General features: G+C 27.7%; 1 long non-coding RNA gene across 1 annotated transcript; it reads right to left on the reverse strand.

Annotated features, from left to right (window-relative positions):
• Positions 1–870: 870 nt before the first annotated feature.
• On the reverse strand, positions 871–1,708 carry LOC119687547. Its single transcript, XR_005253199.1, has 2 exons — positions 1,382–1,708; positions 871–1,324 (listed from the first exon to the last, which is right to left on the reverse strand). It is a non-coding gene; the product is annotated as an uncharacterized LOC119687547 (long non-coding RNA).
• Positions 1,709–18,258: the final 16,550 nt, after the last annotated feature.

Here is an 18,258-nt window from a genome sequence, read left to right on the forward strand (position 1 = left end):
CGGGTACGCGATTGCATTGTACTTAATGAGCTCAACACTGGCTTTGATAGATCAAGGTTACCGAATGTAAAGCTTTGGGAAAAAAGTACCAGCGACCAGCTGCCACACAAAAATGAGGAAAAATATTTTATTTAATGTTAATATTTTTTCTGTATTCTCAAATAGAAACTCGTCACTGTAATGTGAAAAAAAGAAATCATGTTGTAATTATTACTGACATATTTATCAATGTGTAATTAATTGGATTTAATGGCTGACATGAGTATCCAAAAATCTGGGTTAAGAAAGCTCTAAATAAAGTTCTCCATAAGTACTTTATGTATAACACTACTAAGACTCATACGAGCTGTCAAAGTTTAATGACAGTTGATGGTACATTGAGTGATGTGAAAAAATTAATTACGGTCTGAAATAATAAATAAAATCGCTGAAAGTCAATCTTACAACTGCTGGTTGATTATAAGAAAACGAATTACATTATATATAATAAATTTATAAGTGAATTAAAGTTAAAGTTATAATTTTTACTGTATTTCTGTATACAATTATAAAGAGCTGGAGTCTATATTGAATATTTATCAATACACAAGTGTCAAAACAAAAATTATCTTAAAATACTTTTAGTTAAAAAAAACTGTTAATAAAATGTTATTAATAAAACGGATTAAATTAATCCGAAATCAAATATTGTTTTGAAAAACTTTATTTTAAAACATTTATAAATTTTCTCTTGTTTATCAATAGTTTATTACCTTAAGTACTTGGGACCGGGGGACTTATGCTCGGTCTTTGAAGCTACCTGCAGCTTTTTTTCACAAAAATGTGTAAATTAATATAATTATTATTATTAAATATAAACCATATTTTAAATAATTTATTTGTTAAAACATTTATTTATAATCCTAACCTCTAAAAAAATCAATCACTGAAATAAATTGCTACATTTTTAAATCATATAATTTAGGTGACATCGTTTCATTTCTATTCTTTGACTTGTTCACATCTGCGGTCACTATACCATACTCAACAGCCATATTGGATTGTTTGCTTTGTATATCTTCTGAAGTCATAACCATTGAAAGGGACAATAGTTTATTCGGACATTTGTCAAACTCCTCTTTTTCTGATTCGTTACGCGTCTCTATACACTGCTGCGTGTCCTTTTCGGATGAACTACATAGTTTCGTTTCGTTCTCGTATGGCCGTTCATTAAGTCCTTTCACACACTGCGAGCAATGACCTATTAGCTTATCCTTCGACTCATCATGACTATTTCCACAGTGCTGGAAATCTGCACTTGGATGTAAACTTGTAATTAGCTGCACTGTAGATTCATTTTCAGAATTTATTTTAGGGCTAAGAGAGATGATAGAAGTCTTACAATTTGGTGTATTAAGCCAATGAATTTATTCAGCAAATAAAATTTTACGTTCATTGATCATTTCTAACCATTTTCGTTTTTCTGAAGCTAATTTAACGAAAGGTTTTTTTTGAGTGTATGTTATTGAATTCCAGTAGTTAACTACAAATTGCCGCAGAAGACGTTCAGGTACATGAATATCGATTATAGATTGCTTCTCTGTTAAATTTGTAGTAGACGCATTTGGTTGGTTATCTTCAACATCACCATGCGTTTAACATAATAATATCCTTTTGTACTCATCAAAGAAATTTTTAAATGGATTTACATTTATATTCTCATTTCCACCGATACTAGGTTGATCGATATTTCATCATCGCTAGGTTGATCCAATATTTTAATTATTTAAATAAAATTAAAATTCTTAATATTTTAAAAATATTTTCAACCTCAAGTTATAATTTACAACTGAAACTTTATTTTAGTTTTATTTTATTTAATAATCATTATTTTAATTTATTTCAGGATTATTTTAAATATTATTGCTGAAATGATAATACGTCATTTCGATAATATTATAATAGTTAATAGAGATATATCTTAGATTATTATTTGATTATTCTTTTTAATTGGATCGAATTTCTGAAGACTATTTTTAATAGATACTTTTATTAATTTTATACAGTGTTTGTTAACGCTGTACCGCAATCTTATATAAATACGAAAAATTGTTATTTTCTTAAAAAGTAATTAAATATATATTTTTTAAAAAAGTATCAGCTTTGAATCACTATAAATTTTGAACTTATTTAATATTGGAGGATATTCTATGCATCAAAAAATGATTAACAATTAAAGTTATTCAAATGAAATGGAATTCTTCACTCTTAAAATTTTTTTTCATATATTGTACGATTTCTGGTGACCATTCCTATGTTTAAGTTTTCAGTTGGCCTATCTGACAAGTAAGCTCGATGATTTTGCTTGTTTGCGTACTGCTCAATTACGAATGGACACTTGTCAGAAAAAATCAAATTCGGCAATCCATAACCTTCGGCCAAACAAACCAACACTTTGGCTGTTTCGACTCTAACTTCTTTTTGTTCATTGTTGAGATCTTATACTTTATTCAACGTCAATAGCTTTAGTCCGAGTTCATTTTTCCTCATTTGGTCCCAGCGAAGACGGATGTGTTGCATTCTTCCTCGCGACACGTTCAGCTTCTTTGCTTTTTGATTGCAGCCGCGGCGTTGTTTTCACTCAATTTGTTTCTTCACTTTACGAATCATTTCAGGTATTTTTACTGTTTTTTTGTTTTTGGTCCACCTCCTGGGCGTCGGGCAACGGTACCAGTATCGCGGTATCGAGGTATAGTACGAGACACACAAGGTTTGTACACATTTAGGTGTTGCAGGGTTCGAACAATAACCACTTGTGTTTTTTCCAGCGAGATATGAAGCAATCACACTATCACGTTTGAACTCCATTGACAGCTAGATTGGTCCGAAGTTTGCTGCAGCTTTCGTCAGCAACCCCCTATAATATAATATATAATAAAAATAATAAACGAATCTGTTATATTTTCAATCTGTTCAATTATCAATCTGTTATATTTTTCAAGAATTAATTGATACTCAATAATGCGTTTCTTAGATAGCTTCTTTGAATCTATCGAATTTCTATTAATTTTCTCATACATTTTGAGCTCAACACCACACCACAAAGCGGCTCAACATAAACAATATTAATTACAAAATATAATTTTCATGGTAAATTAAACATGAGGCAAGCATCGAAGCAACAATAACGAATTGTAATACGATATCGGTATTTATAGGCTCAACAGTTTGACTCGCTTGTCTAAAAAGTTCAGTTTTATGAAAGCCATCATAATGACTAAAATATTCATTCTTTTTATCTCTTATATCAGACATGCATCAATGAATGGTAACGCAGTATTTGAAATTGCAATGTCGTTTAACTTAAGTATTTAATCATTCACAGCAAAAATAATTCTGCTTTTTTCTTCAAGTCTTATAAACTTGGCTTAGTGCTCCTAATAACAGAGTAAAAAGTAAATTAAACTCTAATGAAAGTAAGGCAATCATAAAATAAGAAAGTGAAGAAATTTAAAGAAATTGACAACTTATACGAGTACGAAGTCATAGAAGAGGTACACACACATACATTAAAATTACATTACAACTTTCATTAAACGTAAATTTTATAGTCCACACAGTCTGTAGTCGTCTAATCTGCGCGATCAAAAGTTTATTCTCCGCAATAAAGCCAGACTTAAGCGCTTTTAATTACACGCGATCACGCACTCGTTACTGTTGTAAGAGAGTTACTGAAATCGTTAGAGGCGGGATGAAAAGTATTACCGGGCCTGTCGGTACGCGGCACTTAACAGTCACAGTTTTATTTTTGTTTTTTGTCAAATTGAAAAAACAAGAAAGAAAGAGTAAGTAAAGTTAACAGAAGCCTACAAATTGTTCTTTGTTTTACTGACTTGAAGAAAGCAAATTTGGGCCATATAAACAGAAGACGCGCTTTCGGAGAAATTATAAATTCTTGTCATGCGCGAAGAATTTTACGACAATTGTGCGTAATTGTGTGTGAAAATAATGTAGTTGAAAATGGAAAATTTCTTTCTCCTTTACATCTATTTTTTCTATTATTTTTTTCTTTTTCAATATTATAAATATTAAATGCCATTTTACAATTTCATAATAAACAAAATGTGGCATGTCTTGACCTTTTATTTCACATTCAATTTTTACAGTGTATTCACTTCAATTGTATGCCTCCTATGATACAAGTTTTTTTCAACAAGTTTCTAGAAAACTTATGAGAAACTATGTTTATTTAACTGGAAAGTATGATTTTCACAATTCTACTGCATTTTTTACTAATAAATATTGTGCGATTAACAAACATTTCTTTGTGATGCTTTGCTGAGTTCCTGTTCATATAGAGATTGATGAAAACGCGTCTGTGAATACTATCGCTAGAATTGGATCACCCACTAAATTCTGTGGACCGGAATCTTATTGTGGTACAAATTGATCCACAACAAAGCATCTGTTATAACATATTCAACTATAATATATTATTTTCAATTCTTTTATTTTTTGTTCTATATTTTTCAATTATTAACCTACGTAAGATTGTCCATCAACTTCTCCCGTGACATGCTGACCTGCTAATCAATATTAATCTTTAACATCACAGTATCTAAAATCAAATCATAGAAATATTTTCCGAAATTGATGGCAATAGAGTATTTTAACCATTACCAGCATAATTTTTATACCTATTTCCTGTTTCGCATTCTTCTTAGTTTTTCTTTATTTTATATAATCCCAAAATTAAGATACAAATGGGTGTATCTCAAAAAGATAGATAGGAAGAGAAAATTGAACATTTTCATCAATTAATCTGATGGATTTAATCAGAAGTCTATATACTTTAATCTATTGCAAGCGAAATGTTTTCTTTATATTTAAAGGCTTTTAAAATCTATCTATTTTTGTATTTATTTATATATAACAGCTAGGATTCGTATTTTATTCATATTAATATTATTACTAATATTTATTAAAAGAAGTTCTCTGTGTTTAATAGTATAAAATATAATGTTAATTTATTATTTGCTATTGTTTATTTTGAATTTCAGTTATTTTTAATTCGTCCAGTTTATCTATTTGAACGAAAGCAATTTTTTCTGTTTATTCTATTTTTTTTGTTCGGTTTCTTCTTTTTTATACTTCTTTTTCTCTTTTCTTTTCTTCCTTTTTTCTTCCTCTTTTTCCTTTTCTTTTTTCTTCTTTTTCTATTTTTTTTCTTTTTTTCTTCTTCTTTTTCTTCTTCTTCGTCTTCTTCTTCTTCGTTTTTTGTTCTTCTCTTTGTTCTTCTTTTTCTTCTTCTTTTTGTTTTCTTCTTCTTTTCCTTTTCTTCGCTTTTTGTTCTTCTTCCTTTTCTTTTTCTTCCTCTTCTTCTTTTTCTTTTTTTTCTTATTCTTCATCGTTTTTTTGTTCTTCTTCTTCTTTTTTTTCTTTTTTGTTTCTCTTTTAGTCTTTTTTTTCTGTTTTCTTTTTCGTTTATTTGTTCTTCCTTTTTTTTTTTTCTTTCTTTACTTCTATATCTTTTCTGCTTCATCTTCTTCTTTTTTTTACTTTTCACCTTATTGTCTGCATTTTTTTTCTTATTTTTTTTCTACTTTGTTCTTTCTTATAGGCTAATGTCTGTTGTGGACGATAAGAAGAAAGAAGAAATTTATTATTCTATATACTATATATATGTATATATACTATATACTATATATTCTATATAGGTATATGTATATTACTAAACATGTGTTTTAGGAGAAAATCACGCTACTTTACAGTTTCTATAAATTTGGAGGAAACAAGTACCAACAATTTAAAGGGCGATGAGTTGATAATGCAATTTAACTGTTTCTCCTAATTTATACAAGCAGTTTACAAGTCTTGCATATAGACAGGGCGGATTTATACGATTATGTTACTTATATACAATTAAATTTTAATTTTGGTTTTTTGTTTAAATCAATACCTAATTTTCCGCTAAGTTTTCAAAGATCAACGTTACCTTCCTACTGGTATTCATTCTCAGATAATCTTTATCAAGCGATTGCTTAAATCACATGATGTTATATACTGATTCCATGCTCGCCTTCTAGACCTTATAAATTTTATAATATCGATGACATCTGTTTGAGTTCTTATACTATCTTGTCCATTTATTCTTGCTAATACGTGGAGTTTTTGGAATTTTTTAGATTATAACAGTTTTAAACTGTTCAAACTAACAAACTAAGTATTTCAAACTATTTCCGTAGACCACAATAGTTCAATTCCACACAAGTGTTAACTCAAAAAAACATTCCAGAGGTTTAAAATTTTATTTTCAATTATATATTTAATTATTTTTTACTAATTTAATATTAATAATATTTTTATTACACAGTTAAACTTTGAATATAAAAATAAATTAAATTTTTAATATTCGAAACTACTAATCACTAAAATATTTGAGTTAATACTTTTCGTTGAAGTATTCTTCCATGAGGTATGGTTTTTCCTCTGAAATGAGCAATTTTCTTTGAAAACTTAATTAAATTTTGTTTATTGAGCGAGAAGTATAAAACAGTACTGCCAACTATTTCTCCGTAATATTTCGTAGATTATAACTGCTATTCTACCACAGAAGTGGTGGTATCACATATTGCAATAAATTAGCTAGAACATCCTGTCCATGAGTACTACGAACTTTTAGTAGTATTAGAAAGCGTGCAGAATAATTGACTTTCACAGTATATTTATCACCCATTCTTCAGAAATATGTGATGGGTTAACGGGCGTTCCACCTTTTTACTAGCACAGCATTTCAAATATATATTCTCTGTGATGTGATGCTTTGTAGGTTTTTTTTTGTTAGAAGAAAAAGTTAAAAATAGTTTGGTTCACACTTCATGCCTTCCACAGACTTTTCACACATAACGCCGTGTCACGATATGGCTGTGCGTGTTCGTTAGATTGCGGTTCTTAGTTCTTTCTACACAAAGAATTGCAATTATATTTTCTAAACAAAACGAACATTTGAAAATCCATAAACTATAGTTGGTGGCTTCCTTCTCTGTTTTATTTTTAAGTTCAGTCTAAATCGTGGGTAACGTTTTTTACTTTCAAGTCTTGTTTTATTTTGTTTTTATTTTGTTTTTTTCTTTTTTTTTTGGAATTTTAATTACTACTGCAAATTTTTCGGGGTGTCAGTTTTTATTTTTTGCTGATATTTTGTATCGCAACATGTGAAGCGTAACTTATGCAAAACCTTTTCATAATTTACTTTTGCTGTTCAACTGTTATCTAACATAACATATGGTAATATATTAGAATATACAGCACATTTATATATTTGCACATTTATCTATTCACTCGGAATTATGTTTGTCACACAAAGAACAAGGAAGTTGGTGATGGTGTAGTCTTTAAACTTCAACTTCTTTTTCGATATGGCTTCCAATTTATATTTTATTTATTTTTTTCTGATAGTTTATATATATACATATATATATTTATATATAAATATATTTTTTTTATTTTTGCTAACTAATTTGTATGCAGTTGGTACTACAATTGTTTCTACACTTTGGTTCCTAGTATACCTTTTGATTATTCCTTCGAGCTCTGAATTGCACAATTTTAAATTTGCATGCAAATGTCTGGTCGGATCGCCATAGTCACAGTTGTCATTGTCGCCATCCAAAGGAAGTTATTATTATTTATAATTGAGCTCATGCCGAAACTTATGGGCAATTTAATATTTTCAGCGGAAATCTTGAGTATCTTTTAATATATTCGTGAGATATTTTAAAAACGTTTTATTATTTTACAAAAAGGTCTTTTTTATTTTGTCAACAATTATAAATTATTTTGCACACATATAATCATACAATATTTATGAATATAATACTTAATGTTTTTTTTTACTTAATTTTACAGATAAAACGTGGTTGGTAATATTTTGATAAAAGGTAGGTAGATTTTAAAGTTTGTTTTTGTTTTAATTGTTTATATATAAAAATTTCTTTAAACTATCTTTAGGCATAAACATATATTAAAAATTCAAATAAAAATTATTTAAATTAAAAATTACAAAAAAAAAACATCCCAATGTACCAATTTTTCATACAAAATCCATACAAAAATACTTTCGATAATAGTAATTGCAAATAAAACTTTTTAAGAAAAAAACGCCAAAATATCATTATGTTCTTCTTATAATCAATAATATCATTATTAATTACTTTTCTACTGTTTCGAACTGTATTAAACCTTGATCTGCCTCATTATGTTTACCATAATGTTCTTCTTATAATTAAAAATATCATTATTAATTAATTTTTTTAAAATTCCGAATCTTATATATATATAATATTATCATTGACTTATTTAACGGGTCACCATGGACTACGTTATTACCTTAAAAAAATGGGTCTATCTGAAGATATAGATTATCGACTCTGCTTAGAAGATGAAATGAGACTTCCAGTTACATTCTTTGTGACTGCCCAGCTTTGATCTGGACGACGAGGAGATCACTAGGCCGAGAACCACTCTTCCCTTCTGGCATTAGAAGGTTCTCAACGTCTGACATTCTCGCTTTCATTAGGAAGGCGGAATGTCTTCTGTTCAGTTAGGGTCTGCTGTAACACAAAAAATCAATCATGGTCACAGTGCTCCGCTCCGTTGGGAGCTATTACCCCGTTTATTCCTATCCTATCAACATTGACTAAATGAATCGTGTTAAATATTGATATTTCTTACATAAATACTTAAAACTAAAATCACTTAAAACTTAATTTTTTTTATTATGATTACAAATTTTTATGTCGTATGATAAAAAAAAATTGAACGTCGAATAAAACTATCAGGGAATTTTCAAATCCAAAACGTAATTTTTGAATTTAAGGCTGATTCGGATGCCGCCCAACATCCATCTTCTTTTAGATACATTGGTTTAATTGTCCTTAAATAATTTTTGAACTGCAAGTGTGAAGAAATAAATTTAAAGGATTTATTTAATTTGAATCATGAACTATTTAATTAACGTTATTCAAATTTGCAATGCTGACAAGTTTTGTGTGTTTATTTGATCACAACAATTGCACTTGCTGTACTATTTGTGGAACTAACGCATAAACAACAGCTATATAAATTAACTTAATCATTGTAATTCTAATTTTAAATTAAATTGTATACGGTTGTATTGTATTCATAGGTATGGTGTCAGGATGTGTACATAGAAAAAGTAATAATTTTTGTACTTAAAAATTTTTATCTTAAATTATTTTAATAGTTCTCTAAAAAAAATATTTTAAGAGTTATGCTCATAAAAGCTAAAGAATATGAAGAAAAATTATACGAATTCTCTAAAATAATAGGTAAACTCAATATCGTTATTTTATTTTTTCTTAAAAAGAAATTTTATTATTTTACAATCAGAAATTTGTTTTCAAAATTGTCTGACCATATATATACCCATATAATCGCACATGTGATTATATTATTACAGTTGTTAAAAAGTATTCACATTTTTTTTGAATTATAAATCAATATTTAACAAAGTAATGTTTTAGTAATATTTTTTATTAATTTTAATGGAAGTGACAATTGTATAACCATTATTTAATAAGTAAAAGGACATTATTAAAGCGGCTATCCCAAAATGCTAACATAATTTTTAGAAAAAAAAAAGAAATCACAAGAATTCTTCTCTGGTGATTGGTCTGACTGCTCGATAATATTCGTTATATATTTTTAGACTTTTAATTCGGTCTGCCCGTTTGTAAAAGTTATTCTAATTATTGACTTGTTATATAATCCTGTTTCGTCACTAAGTGTGATTGTGATTCATACAGATACTCGTCTATCAGACAGATCTAAAGGTACTACAGGTACAGGTACAGGATTTTTGAAACAAACCGTGTTACGGCGTATGAATTATGAGAAATATTACAATCTGGTGTTGTTAAAGATATATTTAAATTAAATAGCTAAAATTACCGTTGACAATTTTTTATACTTTTTTGTTTTCTTCGATTGAATTTGACAAAGATAGTCAAGAATGAGCCCTATAATTCCTTTTTCGTCATTGAACTCTTTATAGTCTTCGTAAGCTCTGTTATATTTTTAATAAACTTTTTTACTATTAATATTTTTTAAAAGTTTAAGCGAGTGAGGGTACTAAACTCCATTAACAATAAAAGATTTAAGGTAAAGTCCTCATTCAATTCATTGTGAAAATTTTGATATGAAAGATTGTTTATATTACGACTATAAACAATTCTTATAAGAGGTCATCGTCATTTTTAATAGTTTACTCTATAAAGATACTGTTAACAATTTATTAAAGAAGATTAATTTTAAATAGTTTTAGTGTGTTTTAACATTAATATTTTAATAAAAATAACTGTAGTAAATTATAAAGTAATTTATTTTATTAGTATAATGTGCCAAAACTCCACAGTGAAATCAATTGTGGTCTTCATGCAAACGAGCGAAAGCCTCCTGTTAGATTTGGGTCACAAATCTAACAGGAATATTTTGTATAATTGCAATGCTGTGATCCACTATAAGCCTACATCCTTCTTATTATCTATCTATCGTCTATATCGCGTCGAGTATGCGTAATGTGGTTGAATAAATATTTATTAAATTCGTCTCAAAATGCTTGTATTTTTGAATAAGATGATTTTTTATTAAAATAAAATATGTATACATTTCAAAAGAACTGTACATATAGCGAGATATAACTTAATAAATATTGAGATACGGCAAACTAAAAATGTAACCGAAAAATATAGTTCGACTGCATAGTAGATTGTTAACATTAGTGGTAGGCCACCTTGATATTAGTGTTATCTGGTCACAATCTTTGTGGCTGTCCGAATTTGCTGTTTGCCAGGATTCTGGAAAGGAAACTCTTATTCATATCTGATATCAGAAACTTTTCAACAGAGTTTTATATATATTTTAAAAGAAGTTTTAAGCACATATAATATCTATTTATTGACAAACAAGCATTTAGTTACTTTAATATATAGACTTGTTTTAGCATATAGATTATCACAAGCAAAAACTTCACATATTAAAAAAAAACCAACATGTTTCATCAATATAATGCTTAGAAATATACTCCCTTCTTCTTAATTACACCTTATTTTTGATGTCCTAAATCAAGAAAGTAATATACATTACAAATAAACACAAATATATGATATAGTTGTTAACTAGAAGTATATAAGCACTTAAAATTGCATTACAAAACTATAAGCAACCGCAGATCGACAAGGCTTAAAATAATCATTTTCGGAACAAAGTATATGATTAGCACTTCAGCTCCCAATCGTTAGTTTTAAGTATCTAACGACAAAAGGTTTTAAGTATCTGAGAATACAGCTTACTAATTCAAGATTTATAAGAGAATATTAATAAACTAATAAACCAATTAATAAACCAATAACCGTACCGGTCACGGACTAGGTGTCTTGATTTGATTCTGTCCTACACACAAGATATATAACAAACAATTATCAGAGCGAAATTAACCAGACATGCATATATATAATAAAATAAATTGAAACGACACACCTGCTTCGATTCTATAGAGATCATCATAAAAATATTCGGAGCTATTAAAAAAAAAGCATGCAAAAAAATAAGAGAAATATTTAAGGCCGCAGAGCAAGATGGTGGTTAAAGAGAACTTCAAGAAAACTAAAAAGTCTATTTTTGTAAATCTTTTGATATGAAGGCACTTAACGAAAGAAACAATAACTCGTCTGTAATTATGACAATGATGATAATGATAATGATAATAATGATGTTGATGTGCTTTTGCAAATCTCTCAAAAACTCTGCAGTAATCCATATTTGCATGATGTGGATCATATATATGCAAAATTTTAATAAATTTTTTAAATATTACAAAGTGTATATATTTTTACATATATTTTTTTTTTAATGAAAAATATCAAATTTATCATTTTAATTATAAATTTTAATTGTTCCAACGTAAATATACTTACATGCTACAATTAGAAATAAACATTTTTTTACAGTTGGCACTTCATATATCTTTGTCAGTTGTAGTTGTCTGTGACTTAAGCTTAAACTATTTTAAAATAAGTACATAAAATAATAATAAAATTTAAAAAAAAAATAAAAAGCATTTATTTTAAAAAACATATAAACGTAACTATTTAACTCCTAACTTTACTTACTCATTCTCGTCGTCTTTTGTTACGTTCTAGGAGGCCATAAGCATTTTCTGAAGAATTTGAGCGTTTATCTGTAAATGTCATGCCTATGAGCGCCGATCTGTGCTGTAGTCAGTCATTCTAGAAATAATATTTACTCATGCATAAATTAAGAAAAGTAAAATGAACAATACAACATCAAAAAGAATATCCACAAAATAAAAATTTAAAAACAAAAATGTGCAGTTAAACGAGTCAACTTGCAGTGAGTCATGTTTGCTGCAGGTTTACTATCAGCTTTCTGACATTTGCCTTATTACATATATAAGACAAATGTTCCATAGTTAACTCATTCAGTGTAATAAGTCTTTGTCTTCCATAGATGAAGTCTAAGCACAGCCAATAACTTGAACATATGTCGCTTGCTCATAATATGGAATATTTACATTTCATATTAGGATCCAACACACATTCACCAATGCACTAAATAAATTATTAGAAAGGCTTGAAAATATAACTAAATGCTTACATAAATTCATGAGTATAACCAACTAATTTTTGGCCTTCAAAAAAAAGAACTAAACAATTTAAGAAAACAATCTTTTCTAAAGTGCATTAGTCATGCGTGTGATACCATAAAAAGCGTAAAACGTCACACTTGCACGTGTTAGCAAATACCCCAATAACAACGAATAAGATATTAAGTATCTAAAGACTCAGTTCATATACTAAAGTTCATAACAATGCAGCACAGTAGATACATTCGTTATAAAGCATTGCAACCTCTTTAAATCTTTTTGTTATGTGGAACCAACACCCAGTTCAATTTTACGAATGAGAACATATTCTAATTTTTTGCTGAAAAGGAGTAATTACCAACGTCCTGTATTAAGACAATAAAATTAAATAATAATATTATATTTAATAACATTCTCGATATAATTTATTAAAGTAATATAGATTTTCAGTAATTTAAATAATTCAGAGATGTTGCTGGTGCCTATACTTTTATTCTTTTCAAACAGATTTACAAAATTAGGCTTTAGAAATAGATTTTCTTCTTTCTTCATAAATTCCATTTGGCTGATTGCCAATTGTACTGAACAAATATATCGTGTGAATATCCATTTAAGCTAAATCTCGCTACTCACACGATAACTTTCGCTGTGTGAATAGATTATGAGGTGAAAGCTTACTTGAGTGGATACGAATGGGACCATCAAGTCTCTCTAGTTCTGTAAGCTCTCCGGTTGATTAAATAATCTGTAATTGAAGTAGAAAGCTTCCGTAAGCCAAATTCTGGCTTTCGCACCAATTGTAACAATCTTCTTATAAAATGCTTATTCGGCTATTTGTGTAGAAAACACGGTCAGATCCACTCCTTGCAGCTCAGGAATCTTTAAAAGTCTTAAATATTATTTTCTTGATTTGCTTAGTATAACTACTTGCTGACTCCAAAAATCAAAGCAATATAATATTGCTACAATTATGATAGTGAAAATAAGACGGGATTTCTACTTTAGTCGCCTGCTCTCAAATAATTCCGAACTCTTTAATCTTTAAACATACATTCTCTTTCTTTTATGGCGGTCATTTATGTGAAAAATTACGCCTAGAAACTGACGGTATAGTACGGTTAAGTGTAATGATCGATTTAGGAAACTCATATATTTAATAGATGTGTCGCTGTTCTTTTTTACAGTTATACCCGTTAACATACAAAATTTAAATTTTTAATGAAGTTTTGGTGTAGCTTTAACACTTCAAAATTTAACTGTTGCAAAATTCTATGTCTGACGCTTATATTCCATACAATTCTATACATACATACTAATAACCTAAAAATATTAGTTCTAAATACATCAGGGCGAAGGACGTAACAGTTCCTTATTTTAATTAACTTTGAAATTAATTTTAATGTTAACTCGCAAATAAATAAATAAATAATAATATTTCTAAGCACCAATACACAAAACAAGAGTGTAGCAAAATATATACATACTTAACTTTAAATGAAATTATTGTTTTTGTAATTAATTACTCTTCGAATATTTTTATTTAAATACTAATTGCTTTTATTATACTTAACTATAAATAAATTTAATTCAAAACTAGATTAATATTTCACACGTTCGTTCTAAATAAATTTTATGCATACAAAAAAATATCCTATGAAGTACTAGACAACGTCGTTGTTATTGCAAATTTGTAGTACATGTTTTTGTATATATTTATTAGCATATACAATATCGCTCTGTATGACTAAAGCAAATACATATTATAGTTAACTATTTCAAAACTTTCAATTAAATAAATATTGTGCATTGCAGTAAAATGTTGTATAGAGTACGAAAGAACATGATTATTACAAATTTGTTGATTTTTTCTTATATATGTACATATGTATATATTCTTTTCGAAGAACTTGTTTATAGGTATATATTCTTTAAATATGCATTATTGCTTCCTCACAGCAAAACCGACAAATTTTCAATTCAGACTATAAGAAGCTTTTAAAGAAATCTTTTTTAAGAGTATTTTCGGAGTTTAAATTTGCACTAATCATAACTAATTGTACGGATACTTAAGATATAAAATCTGAATTCTGGTTTCGCTACGCATGAGCGTGAAGTTACAATTCATAGATATAGTTTTCATAGCACTCGTGGAAGCCGGTAGTATAAAATGTATATTTAATGTGAAAGTATTTGATATAAAATAAACATAATTAATTTGTGATTAATATTAAAATAAAAATTCAGTAGAGTGGAAAGTGTAAAAAGTAATATATTAATATAATGCGTTAGATTGTATTTATTTATAATGTATCACTACAATTTTTAATTTATTTTTTTGTTTTCTTTTTTTTAAACTATTAGCATAAGTTGCATCAATATTAAAATTTTAATTTATTAATTTTAAAAATTAATATATAATTTTGTTTTTCTTTATATATTTTTTTTTTATTGGTTTTTATTTATTTGTATTTTTTATTATTATTTTTTTTTGTGTTGTGTAAAAAATAATTTATTAATTTTATAAATTAATATAGAATATATATTTTTATACATTTTTATATATATTTCTTTTTTATTGTGTTTTTTTTTATATACATATATTGTTTATTATTATTTTTTTTTTGTTTTTTTGTTGTGTAATGAGAAAAAAACATTTTTGCGATTACTTAATAAAATATGTACAAATAATTCAGATAAATTATTTTGCTTTCTCCAATATCTTTCCCTCTCTCTCTCTCTCTCTCTCATAATCACGGTTGCCACTTATGGTACTTTAGTACCAAAATTGGTACTTTTTTTTCCGTTTGGTACTCTGGTACTCATGTTCAAAAAATGGTACATTTTCGGCGACCCAACTTTATTGTGGATATTGTATTGTTTTATACTTTTTGTATATTTTATATAAATTGTATTTTCTTATAAAAAGACAATAGAAAAATTTTGGACCTTTTTTTACAGAAATGGTACCTTTTTAAACCAATTTTGGTACAGAAAAAAATTTTCAAGTGGCAACCGTGCTCATAATACTTAACACACTCCATTAACTTACTGGAGATACTTAAAATTCATTGAAAAAGTAGAATGAATTAAAATTCATTCTACTATTCTAATTTACTCACCTTGAAGATTCTTTTAGTTAGTTTTTAATATGTAGGGTTTTGCTTCACAATTAGAATATTAGCCCATAACTCTAATCAAGTGCAGATATTTCATGATGAGAAATAAAATGACATAAATATAACAATAATAAAAAGTAATAAAAATATTAAAAAATTAAAAGTGCCATTCGGTATCTTATTTCCACAGAAAATCCCTGTATAAAAATTACAAAAAAAAAATTAAAACAACAGCTAAATGACAAGTTGTTCATCTGCCTTAAAATGCAAACTGCATGTGTTTACGTACATATATGTTACACGGACCAACTCTTCTCATCCAACTTCTCATATGTATATGTTTATATTGTTTTGATTTGTTGTTAATATAAGTCTTTTTTTTCTTGTAAACGAGAAGATTTGCTTTAAATCAAGGTTAAAATATTAACTTAACCGTTAAATGCACAAAAATCAAGAGAAGAAACTTAAGATTTAAACTTCTGCTACTGATGTTGGTCTTAGCTTCGCTGTCGCTGTCACTTTTACAGTTGCTATTGCCTCTGCTGCTGCTGGTGCTGCTGCTACTGCGACTTCTGTTAATGTTACTGCTTCTGTTGTTGGTGCTTCAACGTAACGTATCTTCTGTTATGTTTTATACTTTAGTTTGTTGATGTCAGAGTTGTTGTTTTGCATGTGGCCATGGTCTGACGCTCATGAAAAATATTTGCATCAATTGCTGCTTAATGAATGTTTTTTTTGTTTTAATTATCTTATAAATTATTTCTTTCTGTTTATATACATTTGTATAAAACAAAAATGTTTTACTTAAATCAAAAAAAAAAAAACAAAAAAATACATAAGCATAACGGTCTAACCTTATATATGCAGTTTTAAAGGTAAATAAAAAAAAATTGCTTCAAAAGCAAGTATTTCAGGGTTAATGCTTTGCTTTCAGTTATGTATGTATGTATGTGTGCATATGTGTAAGTAAGTAAATGTTCATATATTTTTTAATTATTTATTAAAGTGATATTCTTAACAAATATACATATTCTTAAAAATATTTTCAATCTAAAAGCTAAAAAAACTTCAAAGATATGTTAAATGTTAACACAGAGAGCAAAAAAATTAAAACAAAAAAAAATCAAATATTTTTTGGTTCCCTATGAGTAGCTTTAAAATTACACAAACTGGATTATTATTTAAAATATGGTAAAAACTCAAAGTAATGCTCTATTATAAAGTTGACTTTAATATAACAATTTTGTGATTTTATAGTTACACTAGAAAGAAAATTTTAAAAAAGATGGCACTTTTCTGCTTTCACAACTAATCAGTCCATTAAGAATCTATAACTGCTGAACAATCTTTTTCTATTCATCTATTCATTTCTTGGTGCCATTTTTCAGTGTGTGTACCCGCAAAGTAATCAAATCATTTTTTACACCACCAAGCCATTATTTTTTTGTCGTACTCCTTTGGGTATAACTAGAATTTCACTTTTGGTATATTTTGCTGCTTTCTTTTGGTAGGTATTCTGGTTACAAGCCCCAACCATTAAAGTACTTACCTATCTTCTATGGAATATATTATAGTGTCAGCTATTATAAGAGTCGGTCTAGTTTATGATTATGTGTGACCATTATAATAACTTCATCTTCAATTGGCCTAAAATATGCATAATGCAAAGCATTTTTGCCTCTTTTTCCTTTACCAGCTGTATTTAGTTTAACTACCGGTGGTAGTATTGCTTTATATATTATCATCTTGTGTTTTATATATCATAATAGGATTTAATAACATTCTTTTTAAAACATAAAGCTTATATATATTGGTTGTTTGATTTTTATTCTCGATGATCGCATCAACTGAACACGAATCGGTGAAGAATCTCTTAAATTATTTAAAGCTTTTAACTCTTTCAAACTTTTCTAAATGCAGTATCATCTGTTGATGACATTTAGGAAAAGTAAGCCAACACTTGCCCCCTTTTTCTCTGTTTAAATTTTTAACATTAATTTATCTTAAAACTACTAAATTATTGGGTTTAAATTTTTTCAGTCTTGAAGATTGCGTTGAAGCGTCTCATTAGAAATATACTAAGATTCGTTCTTTATTATATGAAGATCTCTTAATTGAAAATTTTGAGTAATTATAATATTAGATTTAAATGGTTCAATAAATACAATTTTTTCGAAACAATTATTTTCCGCTTCTAAAATAACGGTTAGTCAGCGTATTTTTGTAAACTGGATGTCTAGTTGTTCTGTTTTGAGAAGGTATTTCCCTATCCAATTCGATTTTAAGATATATAGCACTGTTTTTTAAATATAGCTGTTTCTTGTTTAGCAGGTCAAATAAACATTAGCTTTAGCATATCTCAAAACTTATTATTACCAATTTTGTTGAAGATCTGACACTGAATAGTTAAAAACGCTAAGAAATATCAAAATACTGCATTCCCATGTGTCGATTTGGAGTTCTAACCATTGAAGTGGT

This window comes from Teleopsis dalmanni, chromosome X (genome assembly GCF_002237135.1).
Source record: "Teleopsis dalmanni isolate 2A chromosome X, ASM223713v2, whole genome shotgun sequence".
NCBI lineage: Eukaryota > Metazoa > Arthropoda > Insecta > Diptera > Diopsidae > Teleopsis > Teleopsis dalmanni.